We start from the raw sequence: 12983 nt of genomic DNA on the forward strand, positions 1-12983 counted from the left end.
TGAGTTCACTAAGAGCACACAGCAAACAGTAGAACTCTGAGTCTGTCTGTGTAAAGACAAGAAATAGCAAAGGGGTTTTGGAGACATCGGGCACATATCCTTCACTATTAGGAGACAAAATATACGTCTTTCTAGGAGTAAGTAGGGTTTCTAAAACTTAAATAGTCTATAGTTCTTTTTTTTTTTTTGAGATGGAGTCTTGCTCTTTTGCCCAGGCTGGAGTGCAGTGGCGCGATCTTGGCTCATTGCAAACTCTGCCTCCTGGGTTCATGCCATTCTCCTGCCTCAGCCTCCCGAGTAGCTGGGATTACAGGCACCTGCCACCACACCTGGCTACTTTTTTGTATTTTTTTAGTAGAGACGGGGTTTCACTGTGTTAGCCAGGATGGTCTTGATCTCCTGACCTCGTGATCTGCCCGCCTCAGCCTCCCAAAGTGCTGGGATTACAGGAGTGAGCCACCGTGCCCTGCCAGTTTTTTTTTTTTATCAGTAATTATTAATATTAAAATGCCACCCTTCCAGAAACAATATATTTTATATTGACAGCTTTTATGTTTAAAAAGAGCCTTCTGGATGGGCGCAATGGCTCATTCCTGTAATCCCTGCACTTTGGGAGGCTGAGATGGGTGGATCACTTGAGGTCAGTAGTTCAAGACCAGGCTGGCCAACATGGTGAAACCCTATCTCTACTAAATATACAAAAATTAGCTGGGTGTGGTGGCTTGTGCCTGTAATCCCAGCTACTTGGGAAGCTGAGGCGTGAGAATTGTTTAAACCCAGGAGATAGAGGTTTCTGTAAGCTGAGATCGCACCACTGTACTCCAGCCTGGGTAACAGACAGAGGGAGCCTCCGTCTAAAAAAAAAAAAAAAAGCCTTCCTTCAGAGCTTAAAACACTAACCCAAACAATAACAAAAAGGATCACATAATTATATGCAAAGGCTCGTATGAAAAAGCACATAACACCAGTGCTCCATTTTGCCTTATTTCATTTACTGCCTTTAAATTTTCTTTGTTTTCCAGGTAAACTATCTAAAGATGCCTGCCTCATCCCATGACAAGATGCAGCAATGTCTCACAGTTCTACAACTCTAGGAGCAATCCTGCCTAACTTTGCAAATTTTGCATAAACCATGGGTTTCAAGTGACTGTGGAATGAGAGGGAAAGGGAAGGCGGCACGAAGGATAAGCTGGTTGACATTGTAAAGTGGATACAGGAAACTGGGTCTCAACTGGAAGCAGAAAAAGGAGCATAGTATCTTTGTGTTCTGGCACATAGGATTATTCAATATACATATTATTATACATGTTAAATTGTCTGAGACCTGGGAATGAGAGATATTGTTAAAGGTGTAAAGATGAGATGAAGTGACAGAAAAGGAAAGGAGTAAATATGAGTCCTAGGGAGGGGTTACATGAGCACGGTCCCCTGACGACATGCTAGAGATTACCAGGTTAGTGCATTGCTCCTACTTTATTGCTATTATTATTATTTTGGGTTTTTTTGTGGCAGTGTCTCACTCTGTCACCCAGGCTGGACTGCAATGGCACGATCTTGGCTCACTGCAACCTCCACCTCCCGGGTTCAAGCAATTTTCCTGCCTCAGCCTCCTGAGCAGCTGGGATTACAGGCACCCACCACTGCTTCTGGCTAATTTTTGTATTTTTGGTAGAGACGGGGTTTCACCATGTTGGCCAGGCTGGTCTCAAACTCCTGCCCTCAAGTGATCCACCATCTCGGCCTCCCAAATTGCTGGGATTATAGGCCCTTTGCTGCTATTTTTAAAAATACATATTCAACATATCCAGTGAAATCGTTCAAAGATACATACAGACAAGTGATTATTTTACTCTAACTTAAAGCCTCTTTGTAAGACCTACCCTTCACTGTCCATCCCAGTATATGCCACTAGGACTTCCTCTGACCACGAACGGTGCCATGCCGTGGAAGGAATTCTGTTTCATAACAGAGCCTCCTCCTGCTGCTCCTAATTTCATTTCCATTCCACTAGCATTCTTAAAGCCATGCAAAACATAACAACTTGACTTTGTAACTGTTTAACCTTACTTTTTACACATAAAAATTATTAAATATGTGTAACTGCTGGGGAAAGGATAATATAATGGCATGTCAATCAGGTAACAGGTAAGTTACATTTCATGGAAAAGAAGGGGAATGCTTTCTTCAGAAAGTGAAGTCATCATTCTTTTATTTAACTGACATAATATTTATACCCCAATTTTTAAAATGGCAGCTACAAATAGAAGTCGAAAGAGGGTAAATTCTCCAAGGGAATCTAGCCCTGAAATTTTACCATTTTAAAAGTTCTATTTTACATGTACATAGGAACATGACTACTATTATAAGAGTACTCATAGCAGGTCAATTATTTCAACTCTTTGAAAAAAAAATCAAAATTAAGTAAACCCTACCTTTCAGAAGACTGCTGCCTCTTCGGAGTCCTCAGTGGCAGGATGCACAGAGCTTTTACAGAAGGTCTAAGCAGGCAGGTATTCCCAGCACACCTACACCAAGGACAAGGAATTCAGATGATTATTTCAGAAGTGATCCAGATGGCTCTAGGTTCAATTTCATTAGGAATATTCACCGTGAATACTGAGCATTGCCACACAGGTATTGTTAAAAGGGCAGAATGGAAGTACATATGTGATTTTTGTATGCATTGTCATTAGTCTGCACATGGGAGACTGTGGCTCAAAAGGGTATAAGTGGTTCATACACGATCACACAAGAAAAGGGGCAGAACCGTGCCTTAATTATTCATTTCTGATTCCTAGTCCAGGGTTGTTTCAGCCGCATCATTTGACCCTCTTCAAGAACTGCAAAGTCCTGGCACTGGGGCTTTCCATTTTGCAAAGAGATAAGGCTGACCCATGTGTCTGGTGGGAAGAGTCTTTCTCTGGTTTTCTGATGGTCTATGCCAAGTCATTTGTATGAAGCATCATGTGTGGGCCAGTTTACTCACTTTCCCTTGAAACTCTGGTGTCCACAGAATCTGAAGGAATCTGACAAGCAAAGGAACATGGGTTTTTTTGGTCCCACTGGCCTGAGTTTGAATCCTAGTAATGTGTTTACTACGGCTATGTCCTATGTCGCTGCTCAATTTCGCTGAGACTCACTTTCCATCTCTATCAAACGGGTATAATAATATTTGAAGGATACATTTATGAAGAAGATTTTTTTTTCCTAAATAAGAATAAAGCACCAAGCACAGTTTCTGGCACATGTTAGATGCTAGGGTGAAGTGAAAGCCCCATGACCCACCTTACTTGCAGGGATAACCCCAAAGTGGACAAGTGACAGGGAGGCTATTGAGACCTTGCTGCCCATAAATCACTCAATGACAATGCACTAATCCCCCAACTGGCTGGTTCCTCACTGCTCTGACCTCTACCTCTGGGTTTCCTTCATGTACACTTCTTTGAAATAAAAATATCATAAACACCAATTCATTCCCTAGGATCTCATTTAGAGGTAATTGTTTCCTTTTTTAATCTAATAATTTTGGTCCACATCATGTTACATGGTCAGCTCAATGTAGTAATTGAAAGCAGATGATCATTCATTTAACAAATATTTGTTGAGATTTTACTAAGGTGTCAGGCACTATTCTCTATAGTAGTGAACATAATGGTCCCAGATCGGGACCATGATGCTGTCTACCTTCTGGTAGAGGAGACAAACAAACAAGATACATATGAAAATACGTGATTGCTTAAATAGTGCTAAGGACTCTGGAGAAACACATAGCAGGAAGGGAGGTGGTGAGTGTTATGGGTTGAATTCTGTTCCCCTAACCCCTCCCCATCAGGAAAAAAGATATGTTGAAGTCCTAACCCTCAGTACTTAGAATGTGCCCTTATTTGGTAATAGAATTGATACAGATATAATTATTTAAGTTAAGATGAAGTCATACTGGAGTTTGGTGGGCGGGCCTCTAATCCAATATGATTGGATATAAGAGGATGACCACATGAAGACACAGAGACACAGGGGAGAAGGAACACCATGTGAGGACAAAGGCCGACATTGGAGTTATGTAGCTTTGGAGTTATGTAGCTGCAAGCCAAGGATTGCCGGCGAATCACCAGAAGTTAGGGAGAAGCAAAGAAAGATTTCCCTGCAGATTTCAGAGGGAGCATGGCCCTGGTGACACTTTGATTTCAGACTTGTAGCCTCCAGAACTATGAGACAATAAATTTCTGTTGTTTTAAGCCACTCAGTATATGGTACTTAATTACTGCCACCCTAGGAAATCAATACAGTGTGTTTGGGGAGATTGTTTCATTTTTGAGCAAGGAGGTCAGGAAAGATCTCACTGAAAAGGTAATGTTTCAGGGAAGATTTGAGGTGCAGGAGACAGCCATGATGATGGCTCTGGATGAAGAAATTCTAGGCAGAGGGAACAGAAAGTACAAACATCCCAGGCAGGTGCATGTTTGTATGTTAGAACAGCAGGGAGGCCAGTGTGGCTGGAATAGCCAGGGGAGAGTGGCAGGAAACCAGGTCAGAGTGATGACAAGGAGCTGGAGGGTGCTGGACCTTATGGGCCACTCTAAGAACTTAGGCTTTTACTTGGAGCAAGGTGGGAAGCCATTGCCTAGTTCTGAGCAGAAGTGAACCAAGATCTGACTTACATTTTAATAAGCTCTCTCTGGCTGTTTGGAAAGAATAAACTGAAGAACAAGGCCACTTAGGAGGCTCCTGCAGTTATCCTGGTGAATAAAGGTGCTAGCCAGGTAGCACACAGGATAGTGAAAACTGATCAGTCCTTTGCAAAATATTTTGAAAGCAGATCCAAAAGGATTTTCAATAGATTGCAGATAGAAATATGCCTGACTTCTTGATAGTACATAGAATTAATTTAGAAACCATAACAATTTAACTGTACTGATCATCTGAATAAATTATCTTCTCAAATGCCAGACTAGCCAAAGATATTAGCAACATATTTAACAGGGAATAAGCAGAATACATAAGGAACGCCTAAAATCAACAAAGAGAAAAAGATAAATAAATATTTTTTTAAATAGTGATTAAAAGAAGAAACAATGGACCATAGACATAAGAAAAGCAGCTTAACCTCACTGATATGGTTTAGCTATGTCCCCACCCAAATTTCACCTTGTATTGTAATTCCCATAATTCCCATGTGTCATGGAAGGAACCTGGTGGGAAATAATTGAATCATGGGTATGGGTCTTTTCCATGCTGTTCTCATGAGAGTGAATAAGTCTCAAGAGACCTGATGGTTTTAAAAACGGAAGTCTCTCTGCACAAGCTCTCTATCTGCCTGCTGCCATCCATGTAAGATGTGACTTGCTCCTCCTTGCCTTCCGCCATGATTGTGAGGCCTCCTCAGCTATGTGGAACTGTGAGTCCATTAAACTTCTTTCTGTTGTAAATGCCCAATCTCCAGTATGTCTTTATCAGCAGCATGAAAACCGACTAATACTCTAACTAAACATGAGGAAAATGCAAATGAAAATAATGGGATTCTACTTTATTTCTGTCAGACTAGTTAATATGAAAAAGACTGACACAATTCAGTGTTGTCCAAGATATGAGAAAAAATAGCATATTATTCTAGTTTACTTCCAGCAGAATCATGAATTGGTATATTATTCTATTGAGCAATTTTACTATATTATCAAAAGTGACATTACACATATGCCATGGCATAGTGACTCTTCTTGGGGGTTATACCAGGGCTAAGAAACACACATATAAGGAGATATGTACTAAAATAATTATTGCAGCACCTTTTTCAGTCTAACGAAACTTGGAAATGACCTAAAAGTCACCCTTAAAGGCAAATGGGTAAATAAAATATGCTACATTTATATGATTAAAGGACCTATGGCTGTTAAAAAGCATAGATTGGTTTTATAGGCATCAGTGTGGATGTTTCATAAATGTCATGGGCAGAAAAGCAACACAAAGGAAAATGTTAAACATACAAACACAATAGTATGTATTCATTGTAGATCAGGGTCCCCAACCCCCAGGCAGCAGACCAGTACCAGTCTGTGGCCTGTTAGGAACCGGGCCACACAGCAGGAGGTGAGTGGAGGGCAAGCAAGCACTACTGCCTGAGCGCCGCCTCCTGTCAGGTCAGCAGGGACATTAGGTTCTCATAAGAGCAGAAACCCTATGGTGAATTGTGCATGCGAGGATCCAGGGATCTAGGCTGCCTGCTTCTTATGATGAGACCCTAACGCTCGACGATCTGAGGTGGAACCGTTTCATCCCGAAACCATATCCCCCACTCCCCATCCATGGAAAAATTGTCTTCCACAAAACCAGTCCCTGGTGCCAAAAAGTTGGGTACTGCTGCTGTGGATTCACATATATGTATGTAAAAGTATAAACAATGGACTAGTCAAATACATCCCATTATGGTAAGGAATTTTGGGCAGGGGTTAGAGGCAGCAAAGAAAGTGGAGGGTGGAGGGAAGGACAGGACATTATTGGTGAAAATGATTTGGAAGGAAGGAAGGAAGGAGGGAGGGACAGAGGGAGGGAGGGAGGGAGGGAGGGAAGGAAGGAAGGAAGGGAGTTACCAGTTCTGGACTGCACTTAAGCTAATCATACATGGGGATAGATGAGGTTAGTTTTTTGTTTGTTTGTTTGTTTTTTATTTTTATTTTTTTTGAGACGGAGTTTTGCTCTTGTTGCCCAGGCTGCAGTGCAATGGCACAATCTCGGCTCACTGCAATCTCTGCCTCCCAGTTTCAAGTGATTCTCCTGCCTCAGCCTCCCAAGTAGCTGGGATTATAGGCACGCACCACCACGCCCGGCTAATTTTGTATTTTTAGTAGAGACGGGGTTTCACCATGTTGGTCGGGCTGGTCGAGATTAGTTTTTTAAAGATGAAACTCAAAACTGTGTTTTAATAATCAGTGAGACCATTCGTGATTCCTCCCAGACTGTCTCAGTGTGGAGGGCTGAATTTCAGTTCAGCCAGCAGAGGGAACCATCTGTCATTTGGATTGACAAGGAGCTCTCTGCCAGGGGAACACCAGAACACCACAAGCAGCCATGGTCTTCACCACCTCCTCATTGGCCCTGGAACCACCAACACTACAGGACACAGGAACACACATTTACAGACAAAGTAAACCAAGAGTACACCATGAACATCTTTTCAACCTTTTTAAAAGCACGTTGCAATTTTCTAGAATCAAGGGAACAATATGCTTGATTAGTACTTCGGCAGACTTGGCAATTTTGCTCGTCATATTTCTCTCCTTAAAGCAAGTTGGTCGTTAACCTTCCATGTTCTAGGACTTGAGATTAGGTTTTCCCCCACAAAATGAAATCTTTTCTTAAAAAAGAAAAGAGTTTGCTTTAGGATAATTCATTTTTTGCTGCTAATAACTGCAAGATCCTCTTTGAGCCAAGGAGGTCATTCTTGAAAGGGGCTAGAATTGTGAAAAATGTTCCTTCTTTTCCTGGAGAGAGAGTCTGTGAAGCAAAAAAAGCTTGCAGGAAAGTTCAGTAATCATGAAGTGAAAGCCCAAAGTGACCTGAATGCTTCCTCCTGGGTCAATATTGTATGTTTAAAAAGAAACAACCAAACCTTTAAAGAAAAATCTGGCCATCCCCAAATCCCAATACATGAAACTGGAAGGCAGGAGGCACCAGTAAAATGCTGGATTTGCTCTCACTGTTTGGCCTCCATCACAGTTACAATAGTTCAATATTATCCTTTTGTGCGTGTCATCCTAAAAATGGGATTTGGATTGGTTTCTAACAATAAAACGAGCAAGGTAGTAAAGGAATGTTATGAATAAGTTACCAATGTAAATATGCTATTTTGCGCCTTTGAATTTGAGTGTCAATAAACATGATTCCACACATGGAAATTAGACTTTTCAGAGCTACTACACTGAATCATTTAATTTGTCTGAGTAAGTACTTATAATAATGTGGCTGCTCTGCATTGCAATAAACATCGGGTTTTCAATTGAACAAATGAAGTACGTGATACTCCTTATAAATGGAACTGCAGCAAAGGGCTTTCAGCTAGGGGGCTGTGCACTAAAACGAGATGGGTGATAAGAACATCTCTCTCCAGCCCCGCTGATAGCGAAAGGAAAGAACATATGGCCTCTGGTGCTACATTTTCTGTTCCTGGACAGAAACAAGGCTGAAGCCTCACTGTGAAATGATGGGGGGACTGTTGCTATTTTGGGTTGTCACAGGGTAACTTGTCACACTACTCAGGACACATGAGGACAGATAATTCTGTTCCTCCAGATTGTGGACTTGAGAATGCTTTAGCAAAATAGCATAGGGAGATATTTTTCTTAGTGGTGAAGGACATGGGTTTGAATCCCGGGCTCTATCAACCAAACAGTTGCATGATTGTACCCAAGTAATCATCTGTCTTCTCCATGCTCATTTTCCTGTTTGGTAAAATGAGGATAATAACTTTGGCTTCCTCATTAAGTTGTTAGGGGAATTCAGTGAGATAATTTATGTAAAGAACCCAGCACATGATTAGAATTCACCTTTTTTATCATCATTATCATTGCCATCATTATTATTATGTTTAACCTTACTTTTATTGTAATCCATTATTCAGTTTTCATTCAAAGCTCATTAAAACACAACTCACTACATTGTTTAGTAATTAATTACTTTTGTTCATTTAACAAAGTTTTTATAAGTATAACAAGTGCCAGGCACAATGCTAGGGGCTAGGGTACAAAGGTGATCTAATCCTCCTGGAAGCTATTGGGGGAGATGGGCATGAGTCAAAGGCTCCCATAGGAAGTGAAATCTTTGAAATTCAGGGAACAGCTCTAAAAGAAAGGAGCAGGCTAGGCACGGTGGCTCATGCCTATAATCCCAGCACTTTGGGAGGTGAGGTGGGTGGATCACCTGAAGTCAGGAGTTCGAGACCAGCCTGGCCAACATGGCAAAACCCCGTGTCTACTAAAAATACAAAAATTAGCCAGGCATGGTGGTGGGTGCCTGTAATCCCAACCACTTGGGAGGCTGAGGCAAGAGAATCATTTGAACCCGGGAGGCAGAGGTTGCAGTGAGCTGAGATCATGCCATTGCACTTCAGCCTGCGCAATAACAGTGAAACGCTGTCTCAAAAACAAAACAAAACAAACAAAAAACAAAGGAGCGGATCACTCTAAGAGATACTAAAACAAAGGAACTTAAATTAAACCTGAGACCTGAAGGATGAGAAGGAGGAGAACAAGGGATGGCTTTCTTGAGAGAGACACAACAATATTCAAAGGCATGGAGTTTACAGCACTTTATCATTGTTATCAAAAGTCAGTGCAAAATGATCTACTGAATAGTTCAATGAAATCTAACAACTATGTGACAGGCACCTACTATGAGTCAGGCATTGAGTCAAACTCTAGAAACACAATAGTAAAGACAGTTATGATCTATGCCCGCACCCTTACCTCCCAACACCTACTCCTGTGTTTGAAAACCACACCAAAGTCAATATTTATTTTGTAACCAATAAATTACCCCTTTGTTTTTGATCACAGAGAGATTTCACCTGCATGGAAAAACTGGAATGCTTTCTCTGGTCAGACAAGGAATGTTACACAAGTCAAATAATTCCCTTTCTTCTTAGTTGCTGGATACCTACAACCAAGTTTGGTTTATTTCATGGGCCTACCAACTTATACTACTAAAGATGGTCATGTTTCTCAAGTTTCTTAAGATCTTTGTCCAATGTGCTTTTTGTAGTATTCGTGGTACCTAACATGGTGCTCAATGGAAAGCATTTAATAACTTCTGATTGTCAGATGGATGAAGAATATAAAGCTTGCCTGGCTCAACTTGGGCTCCATGATAAGCAGTGAAGAATTGAAACTTGGTAGACCAGAATATGCCTCCCCGCAACATGCTTCTTTAGCATAAGGATTATTTTGAGCTGATTATTTTGAGAGACTGCAGCTACAGGAGAAGATCTGAAAACAGAATGGAAGTTACCTTTTTGTAAAGGGAATTTACAAAATCTCTATTCGTAAGGGTGTCTCCCTCTCTGTACCAGGAAGAGAAGGATGACCAAATCACTAGAGACTCTTACCAATGGAGAAGACATCAACTTAAATCTGTACAACAAACCTTACCCATGTTTACCATACTTTCCTGGGCATCCCTCCACAACTGACTATCCCCCATACCCTTCTTTTTTTTGTTTCAGTGGACAATGGTATTTGAGCCTGAACTCAAGGCCACCTCTTTGAGATTTATTCATATCTCTGGGTTTCTCCCATGTGTACATGAGATATACACATTTTTAACTTCTGTTTGTTTTTCTCTTGTTACGGGGTCTATCCCAACCTAACAACCACAAAGAGTAAAGAGAAAATTACTTTTCTTTCCCTACACTTACTTTTCTCTAATCTCCAGGTTGAGAGGAAATAACTAAAACAAGCAGCTGAAAATCATCAAAACATGATTTTCACTGGAAAGCAGCCCAATAGCCAAACAGAAGAACCATGTAAACCAAAAGAAGAGAGTGGTAAGTGAACTATAAGGTACCATTAGAGATTTCTGTCAGGGAATAAGATTCTTATAACAAAATATTTACTTTTCTTACTCTGGTGCTAGTAAAAGTAGAGAAATGTCACTGTTTTAATTAATGTCTAAGTAACAGGGAAAAATATTAAGCTTCTTCACGACAAAATGGAAATATATTTGCAATTCCACATCCTAATGTTCTCTCAGTTGTTTTGGAAAAGCTATTAGTCTGGTTTCTTCCACAATAGGAGAGCAAAAAGTTATAATATGGTCTATCTGGTTAACTATCAGGAAGAGGAGAAATCAATTTAGAAGAAATTTGGAAGACACCTATTTTATCGCTATTAGAGCGAAGTAGAGATCTGTCTTGTTCACAGTCAAAGCAACCCAATTCACACACACACAAAAAAAACAACAAATGTTACATTTATGGAGGTATTAAAACATCTCATCCTTGTCCTTAGCTTAACATATTAATGAGAATTTCTGAATTAATCTCTAATCGTGAACTGTGTGTACATGTGATATAACGGCAGTAAATAGTGCACAGCTTGCTTCAGGCATCTTTTATGACAGATTCTATGACAGATAGAAAATCTTTAAGATTAAATTATTTCTGTATTTCCCTAAGAAACTGATCAGTGCTAACAAGTATACCACTTCCCCAACTAGTTGATAAAACAGAAAAGAAAATATTATTAAGTGATGGCACTTGAGGAAATAGTTAAAAGGAGAAACTCAGAACATAAGATTGTGATTATATATAATGAGGAGATTCTCAAAATGGCACAGAAAGGAAAGGGATGAGTTGAAGCTGAAAAACATATGTTTTTAGGAGGTAAGTTATTTCATAAAGCAATTACTAAAATGTGAAAGTTCTTCTTATGGTTCTCAACCTTATATGCTGAAAGAGAACTTCTTATAATGCAAGACTAAGAGAGCCAATTACTTCAGCACCAAGGTACATCATAAATCTCTGGACTTGGCAGTTCAAAAAAACTCTTGGAAAATGTTCTTCTACAATCTTCACTAACAACCCTGACTTTATAAATGTAGACTCTAAAAGGATGAATGAAAACTAACCAATTAGATAGCAAAATGGAGAAGAGAGAGCAGTGAATATAAAGACCTGCCAGAGTTCCAGTTGTACCTCTGCCACTAACTAGCTTCAGACTTAGTTCATATTTACAATAAAACCATAATCATAAAAAATAACAATTATGGAGCACTTAGTATGCCAAGAACTTTTCATATATTATCTAATTTAATCATCCTAACAACCTATGAGGGAGACACCACATTAGAGAAAAGCAGTTCAAGAGCTTGTCCAAGACCACCCAGCTGCTCTGAGTGATGGGTTAGGATTCAAACACGGTATTTTTGGACCCCAGAGCCCAACCCTTAACCACTCACTCTGTAGACAAGTTCAGAAACCTCCTAGGATGATCTAAAAGGCTTCTTTCAGCAATAGGGCGCTAAGATTTATGAGACACGATTGTATACTGGAAAAAAACCTCAGGTTTTGAAGTGACTTTGTAGCCCAGTTGAGCAGCTTCTTCTCTAAGTCTCAGAATCTTAGATAACAACACTACTTACCTTACAAGCTGGCCTAAGGATCAGAGATAATACTAGAGTCCTTAGCCCCAAGTAATTAATAGTAATAATAATAATAATAGGCAGCATTTATATAATGCTCACTATGTGCTGGGCACCATCTAAGCATTTTTTTCCCCACGTTAAAGTATGCAATCTTCACGATGACCTTAAAAGTACTATTATTTTGTACTTTTTATCTAAATGTATAAGAATACAAAAAAGAGTTCTATTATTTTGATTCCTGTTTTACCAATGAGGAAGCAGAGGCAAAGAGAGTTAAATTACTTGACCTAAATCACAGTTACTAAGTTGCAGATCTTGGATTCTGATCCAGACAGAATGACTCACTAGACAACCCAAAACATATTGGATGCACTCCAAGTGATACATAAAGAACCTCCTTGCTATGCCCAATGGCTGTGTCACTCTCACCCAAAGTGACAAATTTAGCATAAACTTGGGAGGATGAAATACATAGGGATGCCCTGATAGCCTGCCTACTGTCATTCAGCAGACTGTGTCTTTGAAAAAAATCAACTTCAATAGAAACCAGCAAGAAAGAGATACATCACGTATGTCAGATATATGTGGTCACACTATTTTTTCTGCTGCCTGGCTAATCACTCCCTTTGTGTTGAAAACGTGCTGCTTTAGATCAATTAATAAAAGAAAGCACTGAGGCACCATAAAAGTTGTTTTTCCTGTTTTGAATCTGGAAGAAATTCAGTCTCTTACTCATTTTAAAAACTATTTTAATAATAGCTTTTACTTAACCCAATACATCGAAAATGTTATTTCAACATATTAATAAAAGTTAATATGATATTTTATGCTAAGCATTCAAAATTCAGAGTGCA

The 12983-nt window shown here is 39.9% G+C and overlaps 1 protein-coding gene across 22 annotated transcripts in view; it reads right to left on the reverse strand.

Annotated features, from left to right (window-relative positions):
- FHIT (fragile histidine triad diadenosine triphosphatase) overlaps positions 1-12983 on the reverse strand; it is a 1487537-nt gene that overhangs the window by 1080665 nt on the left and 393889 nt on the right. For all 22 annotated transcript variants that reach the window (XM_074032605.1, XM_015445372.3, XM_065540869.1 and 19 more), the window contains one exon: positions 2433-2525. The gene's annotated coding sequence lies outside the window, so the exon portion shown is untranslated. The remainder of the gene's footprint in view (positions 1-2432; positions 2526-12983) is intronic.

The sequence above is a fragment of the Macaca fascicularis genome, chromosome 2, assembly GCF_037993035.2.
Source record: "Macaca fascicularis isolate 582-1 chromosome 2, T2T-MFA8v1.1".
Lineage (NCBI taxonomy): Eukaryota > Metazoa > Chordata > Mammalia > Primates > Cercopithecidae > Macaca > Macaca fascicularis.